General features: G+C 40.2%; 1 protein-coding gene across 1 annotated transcript in view; it reads left to right on the top strand.

Moving 5' to 3' along the window:
• LOC127968896 (retinoic acid receptor alpha-A) overlaps positions 1–20,772 on the top strand; it is a 141,522-nt gene that overhangs the window by 39,665 nt on the left and 81,085 nt on the right. The window contains exon 2 of the mRNA XM_052570298.1: positions 14,893–14,929. The gene's annotated coding sequence lies outside the window, so the exon portion shown is untranslated. The remainder of the gene's footprint in view (positions 1–14,892; positions 14,930–20,772) is intronic.

The raw sequence follows: 20,772 nt of genomic DNA, 5'->3' as shown, positions 1-20,772 counted from the left end.
AGGTACCTTTATTTTAGTTCCTTGTTTGTTGCTCTTGTTCGGATGAAGACTGAGACTGATTGTTGTGTTGCCACATTTTAGAGGTTGTAAAAATTTTAATAGAGGAAATTTCCGAGAGTGCCTTGTAAATTGAGAATGCGGCAGTATTTGGTGAATATCTTGACCAGTCCTTCCATGGACGAAGCACAATCTCACATTGTGTTGCAAATGTGATTGTGAGCATGATACACATCCCTCATCGAAATTAAAGTGAATACCTTTTACTGGCCATCATCTTGTTTCCATTTCTTGTCTGTCTGTGCTGACAGCTTGTTAAGGATTGCCTGTTATGTTTGTAAAGGATCAGACTTGTGGTTTTAACTTTGTGGACAATAAAACAGATGAATAATTAGCTATATTTACATACCCGAATAACATAGCTATGAGTGGGATTGTAAAAAAAAAAAAAATCAGTATCTACTTTGTTAAGAGATTATATATGTAAGGATAAGCCAGGTGATCAGAAAAAAAAGCTGCAAACATGTAAACAACTTCAGCAAAACGACCCAAAAAGCTTCTGATATGATCACCGTGAGGCTCAGATACCAGCATGCCACAGTTCAAAGGTCAAAGGTTATCTCTGCTTCACAGTAATGCAATGTTATCTTTGACAGATTGAGCTCAGAACATGACCGAGTTTAGATATGAAACCATTACATTTCAATGGTTAAAATGTAACTTTAAGGTTTTAGAAATTCTGAAATGTCATTACCATTCAAGGGAGAAGTATATAATGATTCAATTTCTACTTATAATAACATTCTGTGTATTTTATCTGCTCAGGTGGATATGTCACTGTATGCTTGACAAATTCTTTCAAGCATGAAGAAAAACAGTAAATCCATTATACTTTTTTTTTTCTTCTCAAAATGCAACAAATCCATTGAATCAATATTAAAGTAATTTTTCATATTGAAACTGATAAAAATACAGAACATAGTAAGTTGATCCACATATGACAGCCTCGAAACTTGGTCAATACTAATTATATTATATCATAATCAATACCTATATACAGGCACTGGACTAAAAAAACATCAGTCATTGCTTCCAAAATGAATTCAACAGGTCATCTTGTTAATGCTTTAAATTAATTACAGCAATAAAATACAATTTCTTCAAGAACAAGAACATGAACAACATCACATTAGACCACAGAAATTTCAAAATGACATTTCCCTTGCTTTTAACTTCCAAAAGTGCATTCATCTTTGCCATGTTACATTCATTTAGTTGACTAATGCTATGTGCTGTATTAACAAAAACAGAATTGGCATCAATACTAACACTAACAGTGATAAGCTATGCAATATTGCATTCATAATATGTCAGTTATCTACAGCTCAGTGTATTAAATGCATCTGAATAATTTCCATCTGAAAGCACGTGATGGAGATTTACTGGTACTATTAATCACAGAACCGGCTTTACTGATGGGATGAGCATGACAATTACACGCGATTTATCATGCAGCTCTTGTTTGTTGATCACAAAGTACAAAGTAGATGAGGAAAGCTAGGATGCCGTGTGTATTCAAATTAATTATCTAATTATTGTTATACTTTTTATTTATAAATTTGAGTTCCATTGGGTTGAGTAGTTAAAGTTAAACTAAATGGAAATGAGAAGTGTTGTCTGAGGGTTCAAGTAACAAAAATATTGTTAGGATTCACTTTATTTTGATGGTCTCTTTAACACATTCTGTTGACTACAAGTAAAATTTCACCTACATATCTACTAACTCTAATTAGGGCGTTAGTACAGTATAAGTAGGTTAGGGTTTGAATAATTTGACACGTACTTACAAACTTACTTATAGTCAGTTGAATGTCTGTTGGGAGACCATCACAATAAATTTTTAGCAGATATTAAGCAGACATTCTACTAATACTCTAATAAGAGTTAATTGAGATGAAGGTGCAGAGTTACTTATTTTCAACAGAATGCTCAAAAGGGACAATCAAAATAAAGTGTTACCTGTTTTTATGGTTAATTATTATTATTATTAGTAGTAGTGATAGTAGTAGTAATAGTAGTAATTTTAGTACCTTGTACTTTTTTTATTTTGTTTTATTTTATTTAAACCCAAACAGCAGAATTTCTTTTTAATTTTAACTTAACAACTTTTTAATTATTTTTTATTTATTTTTTTACAATGTTTTTGACAGGCTTCCCTCACTAAAGTTATAAGAGTGTGAAGTCACAAGAACTCAATCTGCAGATGTATAAGCAGAGAGTGGCCTAACAAGGGAAGAACATGGAGGAATATGGCAGAAAAAGAGAGGGGAATTAAAGTAGAGGGAAAATAGGTAATGTGAGGAAAACTAAACAGAGGAAGATAGAGGGAGAGAGAGAGAGAGAGAAAGAAAAAGAACAGGATATTGAGAAAGGATGAAAAATATTGATGTGGACTCGAATAAACAGCCACACACACACACACACACACACTCCTACACCTACCTCTGCGTAATGGGTCTGTATTGATTGCTCATTCCCTGTCTACACACTCATAGACCTTCAATCCAACCCTGTCATGACTCTCAGGAGACCACTTTACCTGCAACTTGAAATATGGTGAGTGTATGTGTGGCATGAATATCAGAAAACGGGGACTCTTTTACTTTACCCCTATAAAACCTTCTGTATTATATAAGACACATGAATTTAAGTTATAACTATGATCAAAACTTTCCTGAAAATCCTGTTGTATACAATTTAATACATTCCTTCAAGATAAACACTTGATGGACTGAGAGCTAGAAAAAATTAGCAAATAGTTACAAAGAGTAAGTAACAAATTTAATTAAATGTTACATTTTAAAGTAGTTAGAATACAAAATACTATAGCATTTTCTTGTTAAACATATGCCAACAATCTTTGTTTTATTAACATCTTTGTGTTTGTCAAATTGAAGAAATGACAGAAATATTTCAATGTTGTAGATTTTTATATATGCTATAACTGTAACTGAACGTTGGCGTGTAGATGTCTTCAGACCAGGACTTTTATCAAATCTGTGAAATTTGGTGCAGATTGAACATGGTATGTTTGAGTTAGTGTAAAACATAAAATGTGCTGTTGCCAACAGATGGCACTATAAATTATAACTGTATATTGGCATGTAAAAGTTTTCAGGCCAGGACTCTTACCAAACATGTGAAGTTAGGGGAAGGAGTTCAGTGGAGGGAGTTCAGAGTTCAGTGGTGCCTGGGACAAAATAGGGGGCAGGGGGGCAGTTCAGCTTCCTGACAGCCTGATGAATGAAGCTGTCCTACAGTCTGCTGGTCCTGGCCTGGAGGCTCCGCAGTCTCCTCCCTGATGGCAACAGGCTGAAGAAGCTGTGTGACGGGTGGGTGGGATCACCTGCGGTGCAGAGGGCTTTGCGAGTGAGACGGGTTCCATAAATGTCCTGGAGGGAGGGGAGAGAGACACCAACAAACTTCTCAGGTGCTCTCACTATGCTTTGAAGTGACTTGCGGCAAGACGTGTTGCAGGCGCCATACAACACAGTGAGGTAGCTAGTCTAGGATGTTCTCCATGGTGCCTTTGTAGAAGGTTCACATGATTGGGGCCGGGGCTTTGGCTCTTCTCAGTTTGTGGAGAAAGTAGAGATGCTGCTGTGCTTTTTTAGCCAGTGCTGCAGTGTTGTCAGTCCAGGAGAGGTCCTCTGTGATGTACACACCCAGAAACTTGGTGCTGCTCACTCTCGCCACGGTTGCACCATTGATGGTCACAGGAAGATGTTGAGTGTGCGCTCTCCTAAAGTCAGCCAGGTGGTGGAGGGGGAGGCCCTTGTAAACTCCTCTCTGGGTTTTTGGGAACACACTCTTTAAGTCTGCATGGTTGAAATCCCCAGCTAAGATGAGGAAAGCATCTGGGTGAGTTGTCTGCTGCTCACTGATGTGCTGGTACAGTTCATTTTTAATGCCACATTCCTGTTGCTGTTGTTGGAGCTGGGAGGGATGTATACAGCAACGAGCAGTATGGCTGTGTATTCTCTTGGTTGATAGAATAGCCGGCACTTAATAATCATAAACTCCACCAGGGGTGAGCAGTGTTTGCAGACCGCAACAGCATTGCAGTACCAAGCATCATTGATATAAACACAAAGTCTGTCGCTGCAAGATTAACAACAGGTAGACGAGATGAAGATGTACAAAAATACTGCGACTCACAAGACAAAAACATAAAAACTCTGTTCTGACGGAAGAGAAAGAAGTTGCTGCGTGTGGACACACCAACATCTTGGAAACCATCAACAACTTACTGTTTGGTGGCTTTAATAGCATGCTTTAGCACTTAGTAAGTTTTGCTAGCATGTTTTATCATGTTTCTAACACGTTTTGCACACAATGGCATATTCCACTGTGTTGCTAGTGCATCACATGATATGGGCATGTAGATGTGTTCAGGACAGAACACCTATCAAACGTGTGAAGTTTGGGGCAGATCGGACATTGCTTGCCTGATTTATAGCAACTTCTTGTTTCATTGCGAAACATTGTCAGGCCACCAGGGACACGCCCTTTGACGAAAACTCAAGATCTTCGCAATTTAATGTCACAAAGGCCTTAAGATAACCCTCACCAAACTGAATGTGGCAATTAAAAGTACGAGGTGGGGAATTTGCAAAAACTTCACAAAAAAATATACTTTTTTTGTAGGTAATGGCATGTTTACATGTGTGTGCTGATTTCCGTACATGTACGTAAAATGTAGCTTGAGGTGCACTCTGTTGAATGTGTACAGGTAGTGCTATCAAGCCATTTTGCCACACCCACTTCTGAAGCCCATATCAAATGTACATTGCCAGTTCTGATACATGTGCACAGAGTTTTGGAGCATGTTTAGGTCCTCAAAAATGTATTTCACTTTGGAGAAGAAGAAGAAGAAACATAGCAATTCCAATAGGGTCCACACCATTGGTGTTGAGCCCTAATAATAATAATAATAATAACCAGGTGTTTTCATTCCTTGTTTGCATGTATGTGTCATGTGAGGAATCCAAATTAATTTTACACATATGCATACATTTTTTGGGGCATCACAGGTTATCGTACAAAGGTAATGCTGACAGATGGGTAGATGTGCTAAGCAATTTACAGTAATTAATATTTTAATAAATATAATATTGTTGTTTTCCAGATTAAAAAACAAAACAAAAATCTGAAAGTATTTAAGTTGACTGAGAAACCTAAAGTAGCCCAACGTAACCTTATGGCCAGTGTCACTAGTCCATCTACTTGTTTGGTTCTTTTCAAGAGGACCTGAGTAAAAACAAACCTAAGGTGCTTTTTGAAGAGAGTTTATATTTTATGAGTGCCCACACACGTGCACACACACACACACACACACACACTGAACTCAGTTCATCTTTCAGATAAGCAACATCCTATCTTCCCACAGTGGCTTGAGCAGGCCGGTCTCAGCTCGTGCTGAGTTGATGAATTATCCCGGCCACATTAGGCTGCGCTTGTTATTGTTTGGTCCTGATTTATCGAGGGTTTTGGACCCAGGTCAACTCCCAATCCCTCCTTCCGCCACCCCCTCTGTCTCCTCCCTTTGTCTCTCATCTGCTTTTCTGTTTGGATTGAAAGACATTTGATTGATGACCCCGAGACCCAGAAGTCTGTCTGAAGATCGTCAGTAAATAAAAACACATGTGCCTGAGACAGGTCTCACAGAGGGACTGAGAGTGCTATCTTCATTTTTCCTGCTGTTACATGTGATCTGGTTTTGTTGGTTCAGTCTTTAATGCTGCGATTTACCACTAGTCTTCATTCAAGCGAAGCACAGATAAGTGGTGGGAAGCAGTGGTTACACACAATTCACTGTTCTGTAAGCCTAAGAGTGATCTGAAGTCTGTGTGCACAAAAATTCTAATGCTTCATGCTAATGGAATTGTTAAACAAAAATTTATATAAACACTTACACACCCTCATGTTCTTCCAATCCTCTTTTTTTTCTGTAAAACACAACATATGCCGCTACCTGGCTATATTATTGCGAAATTAACACTAGTGGCAGTAAAACACAACAAAAATGTTAATATATATAAAAAAATCTGATTACATGGCAAATTATTTATTAACAAAGATACATTTTCTGACAGTTTCTTGCACAAATAGTGTTTATATTGTTTATCGTAGTGTTTATATTGTGTACTTGCGCATGTTTACATCACTTAGGCTAAACAGCTCAATATGAATGGACTCAATGTTGTTTTTGCAATGCGGAGCCCTCAGGTTCGATTCCCCAAGAAAAATGACTCAAAACACTCAATAAAAGTATTGCCGAAGCAAGCTAAAATACATGGTTGTATTAGCAAATGCATTTTTCTCTCATGTTTGATTTTGTTATCGTCATGGTTTATGTTTAGTGTAGGATTGGTGTGTAGGTGGTGTGTTGTTTTTAAATGCAATATAGAATGAATCTTTTAGTGCCATTCAGCAGACATTGATTTAAGAACCAACCCAATACATATAAGAACCAGTAAAATAAAATGTTGTTACATTTAACTGTTTCAGGGTAATTTGAGCCCCACCACTCACTTCAAAAGTTGCGAAAAAGCGCAAAAAGAAATGTATTATTTTGCAGAAATGTCACCACAGTAGATTTTTTTCTAGTGAACCAGGGTTGTCTTTTCCAGACAACATATTTGCCCAGGTATTATCAGGCTCCAAAAACAACAAAAAAGCACCATAAAATATTTTTATAAAATATATATAAATACATTTGGTTTAAATGTTTAAATGGTTGGCATATTCTAAGGCCCCGTCCACAGTTTCGCTGTATAAACATAAATTTTGTATTGTATAGGCATTTCGTCCACACAGATCCGGTGTTTTGGGAGAGTGAAACCGATATTTTTTTGAAACCATGACATCATCAGCCCACGTCTCGCCCCTAGTCAGACACATAGACAGTAAAAGAAATGGACACAGCGACCCCATTGGAACTCAATTGAGACAAATGAAGCCCATTTTTAGCGTTTTTTAGCACTTCCGTTTCTGACGCGCAGACTCAAACGAAGCTTGACGACGTCAGCAACCTGTCTGCCAGATGTAAGTCTTCTAAGTGGCTGTGCGTGCAAACTGCCATCGTTAATCTTGCAGAGACGGCGAGCTTGAGCGGGGAGTTTTTTTGTCGTGAGTGAGCAGGAGTAAGTATTCTGATTAATTATTTTGTATAGTATTTTAAAATGGAACGCCAGTATGCCATATTAAGTTAATTGCCTGCGAGTTTCTCCTCCTGTCTGTACGGTAATGAGAAAAAAACAAAAAAAACTGTTTATACGGGGCCATAATGTAACATAGAAGGTAATGGAGCCCTTTATACATTGTCGTGTATCTTTAGAAATAAATAATGGACAAACGGAGTCTTTAAATGCCTCAGATGTAAAGTTATTCGCTGTCAAAGTGACACCAAATTGAATGGGAGTCAATGGGAATGCTAACGCAAGTGAAGTTCTGCTAAAAGATGGCAGCCCCCACCCGACTTCAACTTCCGGTCGAGTTCCTTGCCCCCTGGTCAGACACCGCTATGTCACTTAACAGCAACAAAAACAAGAACAAACCCTGAACGATTGTCTTTTAATAAATGCATTGTTCCATGTTAGTTTGTATACCACGCACAAGGTTTATGCATAAGTCTTCTTCTCCATTTTTTGTGTATCTCTGTGGCAGAATTACAGCGCCACATGCTGGTTTGGCATGTATACTACATCGTTCTGTGTCAGTTTTGTGGAGGCAGATATTTATTGAGATGAGGAAAATAAAAAGTGGACGTAGCCCAAATCTCTTAACTTGATTGAACAGTGTGCAAGGAACAGAATAAAGTAGTTTGCTAAAAAACATTGGCTTAGTTTAATTTCATTTATATTTGCACACATTCAAACCTGGCGCAACAAGATATGTTGCACCAGGTTTGACGTCAATGATTTCAAACACTGTTAGTTCTGTATATTATTCCTACTGTTGTAAACTTATGTGAAGCAAAAACGACAAAGAGAATAGCAAGATTTTCTGCAAATAAAAGGGCGAGGAATTTTTGCACCACCAAACAGATGTGCTGAAATAATGACTATTTGATGAATTTGCCAATGGTTAGGAAACCAGATAGTCCTGCCCCAAACTCATGCAATTGTTTCATCCAGAAGTTTACATTGTTACATTGTTGTTTCAAAAGTGTTATGCGCAAGACTTTAAAACAGCAAACTTTTCTTGGTTTAGATAGAAACATTTTATTTCCAAGATCTGTGAGTCATCGCTGGACGGCTGAAGAACTTTAATGGTCTGGAAACTTGTCATTTTATTAAAGTCGCTTTCTTCAACAGTCTGAAAAGGCATCTGATGGTCATAAATCCCACACACATGAAAGCGTCAGCCTATGTGTATCCACTCCTCTGTTATGTGGCTTTCCAGTGTATGATTTTATTGCTTAGTGGTTGCTCTTGCATATTTCACAAGACTTCATGTTCTCATTAGGAGTTTCTGTAAAGATCTCTGACTTAGATTTGGAGAATAGGGAAAGTTCTACAGTTTGAGACATTGGTGGGATCTCTTGTAAATCTTGTAAAAAGATGTCAGAGAAGCAGGAGATATCAAATATACAGGTGCATCTCAATAAATTAAAATGTTGTGGAAAAGTTCATTTATTTCAGTAATTCAACTTCAAATTTTAAACTAAAAAAACTCATGTATTAAATAAATGCACATAGACTGAAGTAGTTTAAGTCTTTGGTTCTTTTAATTGTGATGTGTTTTGCTCACATTTAACAAAGACCCACCAATTCACTCAACAAATTAGAATATGGTGACATGCCAATCAGCTAATCAACTCAAAACACCTGCAAAGGTTTCCTGAGCCTTCAAAATAGTCTCTCAGTTTGGTTCACTGGGATACACAGTCATGGGGAAGATTGCTGATATGACAGTTGTCCAGAAGACAATCATTGAGACCCTTCACAAGGAGGGTAACCCACAAATATTCATTGTCAAATAAGCTTGCTGGTCACAGAGTGCTGTATCCTAGCATGTTAACGGAATGTTGAGTGGAAGGAAAATGTGTGGAAGAAAAAGATGCACAACCAATCGAGAGAACTGATTGAGAGAGGATTGTCAAGCAAAAGAATTTCAACAATTTGAGTGAACTTCACAAGGAATGGACTGAGACTGGGCTCGAGGCATACAGACGTGTCAAGGAATTTAGCTACAGTTGTCATATTCCTCTTGTTAAGCCACTCCTGAACTCTCACCTGGGCTAAGGAGAAGTAGAATTGGACTGTTGCCCAGTGGTCCAAAGTCCTCTTTTCAGATGAGAGCAAGTTTTGTATTGAACTTGGAAACCAAGGTCCTAAAGTCTGGTGGAAGGCTGGAGAAGCTCATAGACCAAGCTGCTTTAAATCCAGTGTTAAGTTTCCACAGTTTGGGATTATTTGATTTGCAATGTAATTTGCTGGTCACTGCACCTGTTTACCAAAAATCTTTGGCGCACTTCATGCTTCCTTCTGCTGACCAGCTTTGTGAAGATGCTGATTTCATTTTCCAGCAGGATGTGGCACCTGCTTACACTTCCAAAAGCACCAAAAGATGGTTAAATGACCATGGTGTTGGTGTGCTTAACTGGCCAGGATACTCCTAGACCTGAACCCCATAGAGACGCACCTGTATGTATAAGTCTCAATTTGCCATTAGAGTGCCTGCACACTAGAGAAATCTCTGAGAGTGCATTTGATGAAGAGAAATATGTAAAATCCATTTGTGAGTGTGAGGATGATGGCATGACCCACATTATTTCCATGTTGTCATCTGCTGATTTTGCCTAGCTTTCTATCAAGTGATATATAGATATTGTAGAATTTGACTGGATTCACAATCTTTTATGTCAGCAATGAGAGATAAGGAAGCATTTTCTCCTCCCTTTTATACTTTTATAAACCTATTTGTTTTTTTTCCTAACCATGTACAATCTATGGTTATTTCTATTTTACATTTCCCTCTTCACTCAGTCAGAAGATAACTTAGGCTTTTTTTGTTGCATAGGCTACCAATTACTTCTGCTCTAATGTGCTGTCTAGGAGAAACTGTTGAGGACCCTTTCCAATGGGTTATTATCCAGTGCATATATGTTTCTGAGGTAAAGTACTCTGTATTTGATGTTAAGAAGACTTTCTTTCAAAAAGCATTGTGTGTGTGTGTGTGTGTGTGTGAGAGAGAGAGAGAGAGAGAGAGTGGCAGTGTGTGAGAGAGAGAGCTTTAGGCCTCATTCTGCAGCAAAAGCCTTTGATCACACTACTCAGTGTTTTGTGGACATTACATAACAAACTCTACTGGCTCCTTCTCTCTCTCTGTCTCTGCGTGTTTGCAGTTTTTCTTGCCATCTTCTCTTTTCTACTGCTTGTGTCTGTCTTTCTCCTCTTCATTCCGTCTTTTGTCCCTGTTAGTGCCAAATTCCTCTTTTAATCTGCCTGTCTTTCTCTGCCTTTCTGTCTGTCTCATTTTTTGTGTTTAAGGGGATACTTCACTTAAATTCTGTCAACATTCTGTCAAAAATGATTTACTCATCCTAATAATGTTCCAAATCAGTATTACTTTCTTACTTCTGTGAAACACTAAAAGTGAAATGAATACTGAGAATACATTCATTTGAATACATTCATTTTTTAAACAATTTTATTTAATGATTAGTTCTATATCCAAGGTTATAATGATTAATATGACTAAAATAATTTTCAAAAATGTAATGTAGAATAAAATAAACACTAAGCTTATTTTATTGTAACTAGTTGCTAAGGCAACATTTCTAATTTCCGTTTAATTTATTCTGTTTAGTTTAAATAAACTAAAATTAAATACAGATGATGTAGTTTAATGATGTAATTGAATAATAATAATAATAATAATATACAGTATATATATAACTAAAATGTAAAAAAAAAAGTAAAAAATATTAAATAAAATTTCAGATATAAACATAAACTATAATAGTAAATCAATGATATTAAAATAACACTGGCTACAGCATGTCAGAAACTAGTGTTCAGTTCACATTGGCGGCACGCTCTGTTTTGATTGGCTCAAGTTTCAGCTGCTGTCCTCTGTGCTGGAATGACTCTCTGCACGGTTGACCCTTGATCCCTGAGGGTCATCGTCCATTACCACATGAAACATAAATGTCAGCAGCCCTCCTGCTAAAAGCATTTGTCTTCTAGTGGGTCATCGGTCACAGCCCACCTGCTTTTACCAGGTCTACCTCACATACACACACAGATAAATGCATCCAAGCCAACGAAAGTTTTCCAGGGGCTTTGAACTACAGCAGACACATGTTTAATGGGGGGGTGAAATGCTCGTTTTCACTCAATATCCTGTTAATTTTGAGTACCTATAGAGTAGTACTGCATCCTTCATAACTCCAAAAAGTCTTTAGTTTTATTATATTCATAAGAGAAAGATAGTCTGTACCGATTTTTCCCGGAAAAACATGACCGACTGGAGGCGTGACGTTTGGGCGGAGCTAAAGAATCACGAGCGCCAGTAGGCTTTTGTGTTGAGAGCGTTTGGAAGCTGTGACATTACCGTGAGGAAAAAAAACATCCAAAACAAACCATGAATAACAGTCAGATTCAGCGTATATTTATGATTCAGAATCAGATCCCGAGGCTGAAACTGAATGAGAGCAGCAGCAGCAACGACTCGCTCCGAGCGGGGCTCGAACCTGGGTCTCGGCATGGGAGGCGGACGCACTAACAAGGAGGCAGAGATATTTGAATCAGTTTTACTCACCGCCTGCGGTCCCAACACACGATCGTGACCATTTTGCTTTGGGACTGCATCATCCTTAAAAAAATAAACGATACGCAAATCCGTCGTCAAACTGGGCCATGTTTGTAAAACAAGCATCTTCCAAATGCAGGGAACAAACACAAACACTTGCACAACTCCGTTGATGCTCTGTAAAAATAAACTCCATCCACTGGTCCCTTAATGCTGTTTTTTTTTTTTTTTGGTAATCTGTGCAGGGTTGTCTTGCCCTGGCAACCAAAAAAACACTTCTTTTGTGACATTTCGCGATGCTCTCGCTCTGATCAGTGAAGTCTGTTGTGCTCTCAGTGCTCTGCTATACTGGAGCACGCGCTCTTCCGGCAGACGTGACCTAGGACCCATATAAGGAAATTCCGCTCCATCTAACGTCACACAGAGCCATACTCAAAAAAAAACTTTCCGAAACTTGTGACAAACCGGAAGGAGTATTTTTGGAACAGAAATACTCCTTCAAACATACAACTTAATTTTTGAAACTTTGTCCATGTTTAGCATGGGAATCCAACTCTTTAACAGTGTAAAAAACTCAGTATGCATGAAATAGCATTTCACCCCCCCTTTAAAGAGAAAAGTCCTGTGGACTGGTGTCGGTAGTATACAGTCAGAGACTGGGCAATAGTCAAGAAGTCATTAGTGTGAGAGAGATTTTATGTAAATTAAAAAAAGCTACAGTAATATATATATGCATGTAAATCTTCACTTCTACCAAGTGATATGTTCAGTGATTTCCAAGAACAGATGCATTCAATTTCAAACATCAGGTGATATATTCAGCGTTGGTTTGTATTTTGAGCGGTAATGGATTAAAGTCATCTGCAGAGTTGGAAGCTGATTGGTTTATCTTAATGAATGGCCTAAGAGGATGGAATTACACGTGGAATTGCAGAGAATTGCGACTAACGATGCCTTGGAGTGTAGTGGTTATTGACCCATCAATCCAACAAACACTCTTTCCCTGGAGCATGACTACAGTGCATTCACTGTCCATTCATCTGCCTAATGCTTTCTGTCAATACTCACACAATACTACCAACAGGTTGATTTGATTGCTGGAATGTTTTGCGTTCTGTTGCATTCTAGATATATTAATGGTTTCAGTGAATACTGCTCTGAGTTGTTTGTTTTACTCTAAAAATCATTGAAAAGCAAATACATACATTTGATTATATAATTGTAACGATAAAAACTCCATATTCATCGGGAAGAAGGAGGCGGGAACCGGCGCACAATCAAAAACTCATTTTAATTATTCAAAATAAACACAAAACAGCGCGTCAGCCCCTCACGGCGACTGACGCGCACAAATAAAAACCAAAACATAAAATAATGTCCCAGGCCTGGTCCTCTCTCCTCCTTCACGGTCGTCACTCCAGTTTTATATCCTTCCATCTCCTACGTGGGACTCAAGACCGGCGGTGGGGCGCAGGTGTAGCTCATCTTCAATCACTACACCCGGCCTCACTCCTCGTTCCCACGCCTCTCGGCCTCGCCCCACTCGCCACATACCCCCATCGCCCCTCGCAGGCCGGGGGGTACTCCCGAGACTGCGCTCTACTCCCCCCCCCCCCCTTCCCTCCGGGGGGGACCGCTCACGGGGACCTGCAGGAACCTGGGGGTAGGACAGACGAGGCGAGAGAAAAGGAGATGGAAGGAGGAGCGACAAGGACGAGAGAGGGGAGAGAGGAAAAAAAAAAATCCGGTTCCCAGACGCACTGCTGCTCGGCCCTCCACCAGCTGGGTGATCTCCTCCGCGGTGCCCGGCGGTGGCACTGGACGGCCCTCGGCGGACGGCGCGACACTCCTCCGCCGCCCAATGGACGGCGACGGCTCCTCCGATTTTGGGCAGCGGCAGGAGTCCCCCGTTCCCTGCCCCTCCGGATTCCTTCGCGGAGGCGGCAGGCTCCGGCCCCTTGGCGAACGGCGCCGACTCCTCCGCTCCCTCACGGACGGCAGCCGCCCCTCCATATCGTGGGCGGCCAGCAGCGAGCTCGCCCGTCCCCGGCAACTCGCTCCAGCCCACCGCCTCGAGCGTCCCTGGCGGCACATACCTCGCCAGCTCGAGGGCACCGCGGATTCACCACAGTGGCGAGGGATCTTCAGCAGCGCGTCCCTCCTTCTCCCGGGCTTCGGCACCACTGTAACGATAAAAACTCCATATTCATCGGGAAGAAGGAGGCGGGAACCGGCGCACAAACAAAAACTCATTTTAATTATTCAAAATAAACACAAAACAGCGCGTCAGCCCCTCACGGCGACTGACGCGCACAAATAAAAACCAAAACATAAAATAATGTCCCAGGCCTGGTCCTCTCTCCTCCTTCACGGTCGTCACTCCAGTTTTATATCCTTCCATCTCCTACGTGGGACTCAAGACCGGCGGTGGGGCGCAGGTGTAGCTCATCTTCAATCACTACACCCGGCCTCACTCCTCGTTCCCACGCCTCTCGGCCTCGCCCCACTCGCCACAATAATCAATATGCTTTTGGAGTTCCAGTTCTTGCAGTTAATGTTGGGGTTCTGACATGTCTTGATCTCTTTCATTTAATTTCCTACATTTCTGTGTTACATAACTGTTCAGATCATTCTGATATTTATTCACAAATATAATCAGGCAAACTACTTTGAGTTTTGACTTAATGTAGGCAATGCAAGTGTCCACCGACTGTATGTAATCCCGATATTTGATATAAAAGTGAAATACATGAGAATAGGTTAAAGTTAAACTGTAAAGTAAAACCTTTTTATTCTTTTTTATAAGTGAACTCTTCAATTAGGAGGTCACACGACAACGACCTTCATGGATATTATTGCTTTCTTTAGTAAAAAGGCCACTGAAAAAAAATACATTATTTTTTCAAATGGATTAAAGCCATTGTCCTCCTATATATATATATCATTTCTTTTAAAAATATACAGTGAAACAAGTTATTTTGAGAAATGTTTCAGTATGATTTTGTATATAATATGTTAAACAAAGCTGTTTTGTTACCATCATTCTTCAAAGTCTCTTCTTTTGTGTTTATGCAGAGGAAAGAAAATCATTCAAGTTTGGAACAACATGAGGGTAAGTGACTGATTTTCATTATTGGGTGGTAGTGGGTTGTGAAGCCTTCATTAGATCCCTTTGTTATCAAGTTTTATGATGTTTATTTCCAGCATCTTCCATCATGAAGGAGAAACACTTTTGTTTGTCTTCAAACTATATTATTATTAATGTTTTAAGAATAAATAAGATAAGTTATAGGTAATAAGAATTAATGGTTTACATGAGGACTAGGTAACTTTTGACAGCTTGGATTAAGCCATGCATTTCGACTGATTTTAACTGTTTAAAGGTTTATTTAATTGATGATGATGATGATTTATTAAAGGGGTCATATAATGCTTTTTTAAAGATTATTATTTTGTGTAACAGAATATGTTGCTTTAATGTAAAAAAAAATACACAGTTTTCAAATACTGTACATCACTGTAGGTCCTCTATGCCCTGCCTTTCTCAAGTGCATCGTTTTCTGTAAAGTCCCTCCTTCCGACAAGCGCAGTCTGCTCTGATTGGCCAACTGACCCAGTTCATTGTGATTGGCCAAACAGCGTAAACACTCATCGGAAATATAACGCCACTTTCCAGAATTGCGAGCTTCTTCTTTCAAAGTAAATGTAAAGACAGTTAATAATGTCCACAATGATGAAGCTTGTATTTGTTTGCAGTACACAAGCCACGGACTGTTAAGTCACTTGACTCCACTTTTTGACCCTGTCTCTCTCTCTCTTACACACACACGAACGCGACACGCAAAACTCCGCATTTGAGCATTCAATAGGTAATACTTAAACTAATAACAAAACATACTTACTGTAGCTGATTCAGAAGCGCCAGATTGTCGTAGCAAAGTCAGAAATCCTCCTATCCTAGGTTCACAAAATGGTTGTCCATAAAATGTGTTGCTGTTCTGTTGTAAGTAATCTTAAAGATTCCTAAATGCATCTACTTCGGAAGTCCAAATAAAGTGCTTTTGCTTTTCGCCTAGAAACACACAGCATCTCCCTGACATTAACACTAACTTCTGTTACTGAAATTACGCTTTCTTTCTTTGTGTGAACATTTGGGCGGCATTTTGCAAATATTTCCACATAATGATGTAGACATGTTGGAATGAGCCATTTTAGGGGGGCATGTCAGAGTCTTAACTTTTATAAAGAGTTTGAGACTTTAGTCTTTGCAACTTTTCAGATCTTCTTTGAGCACCTAGACCTTGTAACACTCCAAAAAGAAAGGAAAAATTTAAATTGCATCATACGACCCCTGAGCATGTTTTTTTTTTAAACAAAAGTATGGTATAGAACTGGTTTCATAAAACACAGTTTTTTTTTTTTTTTTTGCATGAGAAAAAACTATTCACAGTCTTTAGGAGTTCAATAATAGTTCTTTAATATCTTTTGTCTTGTTTGTAAGCATCATTAAATATCCATTAAATGTTTCTGTTGCTTTTTTCTTCTCTTAATGAACAGAGTGTGTGTTTTCAGAGGGGGTCCTCTTAATGCGGTTTTTTTATACAGGACTAATGTTTAGGCAGTGTGCAGGGCAGTCTTCGGTCATCAGAGTCAGGACCACACCTCGAACCCTGGCACCATTAGTGTGGGCCGGTGATTTAGACTCAAACACACAAATCTACATGCAGCACTTATCAGTATTCAGAGAGATCTGCTATTTTCATATTTACACACACATGCACACACATGTATGAATATGATATGCAATCTTTTTCATGACCATTATCAAGAAATCAGATCGGATATTATCATTATTCTGCAGAGTGCCACACACACACTTCATGACCCCAGCACCATTTGTCTGATAGGGTCTGTCTGTTGTGTGTGTGTGATGGAGAGGTAATTGTTCAGCTCTAGGCTGGAGGGGTTGAGAGGCAGTTGTTTCCGAAACCTAAGGCAGCTGCCTTCCTGCCCAGTTAGTCAATGACTTCACAGGCAGAGTTTTTGTATTAAGGCACCTCCTGAGGAAACAGCTTTCAAACTGGTTTTGAAGGCACCATAATGCCACCTCTAATGATCTAGAACAAATCCAAGTGGGCTTTAGATATAAACATGCCAATCTTTAATGGAAACAATGCCAAGCCAGGCTCACTGGAAATATTTGCCTGTGGTGACATTTCTACAAAATTATACTATGTTGCTTCTGGCACGATTTGCGACACTTTCAGTATGAAATATTTAGCGAGTGGTGCAAAAGGAGTGCTTCATTTAATTCAGATGAAACTGAAACTGCTTTTATGCATGGTTCTTTTGTAGCATTTCAGAAATGAAATGTCTGGTAAGGTGCTAAATGGTTAGTGTACTGTCATTTAAAAAATACACTGCCGCCTACCTTTAACGTAACTGACAATGCTGTACCAGGTGAGCGTCTGAGCACATTTACTATGTCATTCAAGCCATACATATGGAGCTGGTTATGTAATAAAAAATGCTAATATAATAACCCGTAATCAAAATGTTGAAAAGGACTACATTTTGTTGCCGTTTCACTGCCACTAGTGTTCATTTTAGCTGGAAACTGCAGTGAAATGTATGTATAGGTAGTAGGTACTGTCTGTTTTTGACGTTTTGCACAAATGCAGGCATGTAATTCCAGTAATTTTGAATCATAAGTTGAATTTGTCACACCACGGTCTGTCCAGCAGAGGGAAACCTTGAGCACAAGACCTTCCACAACTTCCTCCTGATTTCCTGTTAATGATTAGCTCAATGATGTCACCTGTGTCTGGCTTGTTAGTGTTTGTGTGTGGGCATATATAAGGCCTGCATTAATTTGTATCTTTGCTTAGTCTTGAAGTTCTTTTGTTCAGACAGATCCTTTGGCCCTATGTTTTGGATTTCTTTGAGAGACTTTTTGCTCAGAACATTGACCTTCTTATTTGTAGGCTTTACTTTGTTTTTTTGGACCTTTTTGCCTTGTGGATCTGTACCTTCTTCAGCCATGCTTCAGAATTTAACTTTCATGTTTATTCAAGAAAGACACTAAGTAAAGACCGTTTGTTTTTCTCCAATCCTGCCTTGTGTGGTTCTCTGCAATTTGGGTCTACACTGCTCTGTGGTGTAGTGGCTAGAGCATTGGGCTACCTGCAACACATTCTGGGTTCTAGCCCCCGGTTGTGACAGCAAGACTGAGCCAGCAAATGATGGACCCAGCAGAGGCTGAACAGATTCATTGAGCCCTTAGCAAACAGGGAGTATTGCTTGGAACACATGCATCACAGCTACAGAGGCTGACAGATGCTGTTAACCAGATTGGGGAATCTCTGCAACAACTACAAGCCCACTTGCCCCGAGAACCTGTAGCAGCACCAGCCCCAGATCTTCCACCAATAGCTGCACCTATATATCCACAGGAACCCAAGATCCCAGCCCCTCAGCGCTATGATGGGAAGCCTGGTACATGTAAGGGTTTCCTGACTCAAGTTTCTCTGATTTTTGAACTCCAACCCTCTTCCTTTGCTTCTGAGAAGGCTAAGATTGCATATATAATATCCCTGTTGTGTGATCGTGCCCTGGAATGGGCCTCAGCTCTTTGGAGACAACAGTCCCCGTTTGCTCGGATCTAAAGGTGTTCACCGAGACTCTCCAACAGGTGTTCGACCATCCAGTCAGTGGCCGTGAGGCAGCAAGAAGGTTGCTTGACCTACGCCAGGGGCATCAATCTGTGGCTGATTATGCCATTGAGTTCCGTACTCTGGCTTCTGAGAGTAAATGGGATTCAGAGGCTCTTCTTTCAACCTTCTACCGTGGCCTTTCTGAAGATGTTAAGGATGAATTAGCCAGTAGAGACTGGGGTTCGTGAGAGGAGAAGAGAACGTTGCTCTCCCCAAGTCATGCCCATGTTATCACCTAAAAATTGTTCATCTCAACCAACAGACAGAGGAAGAACCAATGCAGCTGGGCAGGACTCGTCTATCACCTAAAGAGAGAGAGAGACGCATGAGAGAGGGTCGTTGTTTCTACTGTGGAGGTACTGGCCACATGCGCTCTTCCTGCCCTGAATTAGCGTTAAAAGCCAAGGCTCGCTAGGGTGTGTGGGGACCTTAGCGAGTGGAACTGCCCAGTTTAACACTCCTCACTCCCGTTTACTGTTGTCAGCTACCATTACTTGGGGGGATGCAAAAGATAAGAGAATATCATTGAAGGCATTTGTGGATTCAGGTGCGGCTGACAATTTTTTGGACATTGAACTGGCAAAAAAGATGTGTATCCCCTATGAGACTTGTCCTGAATCCTGGAAAGTTGAGGCCCTGGCTGGCAGACCTATTGGGTCTGGAGTGATCAGGTTTAGAACCGTTCCTCTGTGTTTAACCATTGAAGCTAACCATCGTGAGACAATCTCCTTTTATCTTATTGAGTCTTCCAGAGAACCCATTATCCTTGGTTACCCCTGGTTGCGGCTTCACAACCCTCAATTTTCCTGGACCTCGGGAACTCTTCTTGACTGGGGTTCAGCATGTAAGGACTCCTGCACCTCTCCTGCTTCCTTTGTGTCTGGGAATAAAGAAATTCTGGCAGCTATTGAAGAGGTGAGTGTCTGTTCATTGAATAATCTACCAGATCTGACACTTATGCCCCTTGAATATTATGAGTTGAGAGAAGTGTTTAGCAAACAATGTGCTACCAAACTACCACCTCACAGACCATATGATTGTGCTATTGACCTCCTTCCTGGCACACTCCCTCCTAGAGGTCATCTATATTCCCTCTCTGCCCCAGAAACTAAAGCCATGAATGAATATATTCAGGATGCTTTAAGAACTGGCTTCATTCGCCCATCAACATCACCAGCTAGTGCTGGTTTCTTTTTTGTCCCTAAGAAAGATGGCAGCCTTAGGCCTTGCATAGACTACCGTGGGCTCAATAAAATAACTATTAAGAATCGTTACCCTCTCCCACTCATGTCATCTGCGTGGATGTCCTGAGGGAGATGCTAAATCGTTTCGTGTTTGTCTATGTAGATGACATATTAATCTTCTCAAACTCTCTACAGGAACATATTCACCATGTCCAACAAGTTCTGAAGAAGCTACTTGAGAATCATCTTTTTGTAAAGCTTGAAAAGTGTGAGTTTCATGTGTCTCAAGTCTCATTCCTAGGCTATGTTGTATCTCAAGAAGGCATCCAGGTGGAACAAAAGAAGGTATCTGCCATCACAAACTGGCCCCAGCCCAAAACACTGAAGCAGGTACAAAGATTTCTTGGCTTTGCCAATTTCTATAGGAGGTTTATTCGTAACTTCAGCACAATTGCAGCACCCATTTCCGCTCTTACGAAGGGTTCACCCACTCATATTCACTGGACTGCTGAAGCTCTGAAGTCTTTTGACAGGTTAAAGAAACTGTTTGCTTCTGCCCCAATCTTGGTACACCCAGACCCTGAATTACCTTTTATTGTTGAAGTGGATGCATCTGAAGTGGGAGTAGGAGCAGTTCTCTTTCAGAGATCCGTTACAGATAACAAGGTTCATCCATGTTCCTTCTTTTCCAGACGCCTGTCTTCAGCAGAAAAAAATTATGATGTGGGTAACCGAGAACTCCTAGCTGTGAAACTAGCACTAGAAGAGTGGCGCCACTGGCTAGAGGGGTCCAAGCATCCTTTCATTGTGTGGACAGACCACAAGAACCTGTCCTATCTACAGCAGGCTAAGCGCCTTAACCCTCGTCAGGCTAGGTGGGCCCTCTTTTTTACCCGTTTCAATTTTGTGATCTCTTACAGACCTGGATCAAAGAATGTAAAGGCTGATGCCTTATCACGACAGTATGATTGCTCCCAGAAGGACCGTTCCCCAGAATTCATCATTCCCAGAGACTGCATACTGGCACCTATTTGCCGGTCCATCGAAGATACTGTGCG

Source organism: Carassius gibelio, chromosome B12 (assembly GCF_023724105.1).
Source record: "Carassius gibelio isolate Cgi1373 ecotype wild population from Czech Republic chromosome B12, carGib1.2-hapl.c, whole genome shotgun sequence".
NCBI classification, from domain to species: domain Eukaryota; kingdom Metazoa; phylum Chordata; class Actinopteri; order Cypriniformes; family Cyprinidae; genus Carassius; species Carassius gibelio.
Note: the sequence above shows the minus strand (reverse complement) of the source record. Positions and strands in the feature narration are given on the sequence as shown.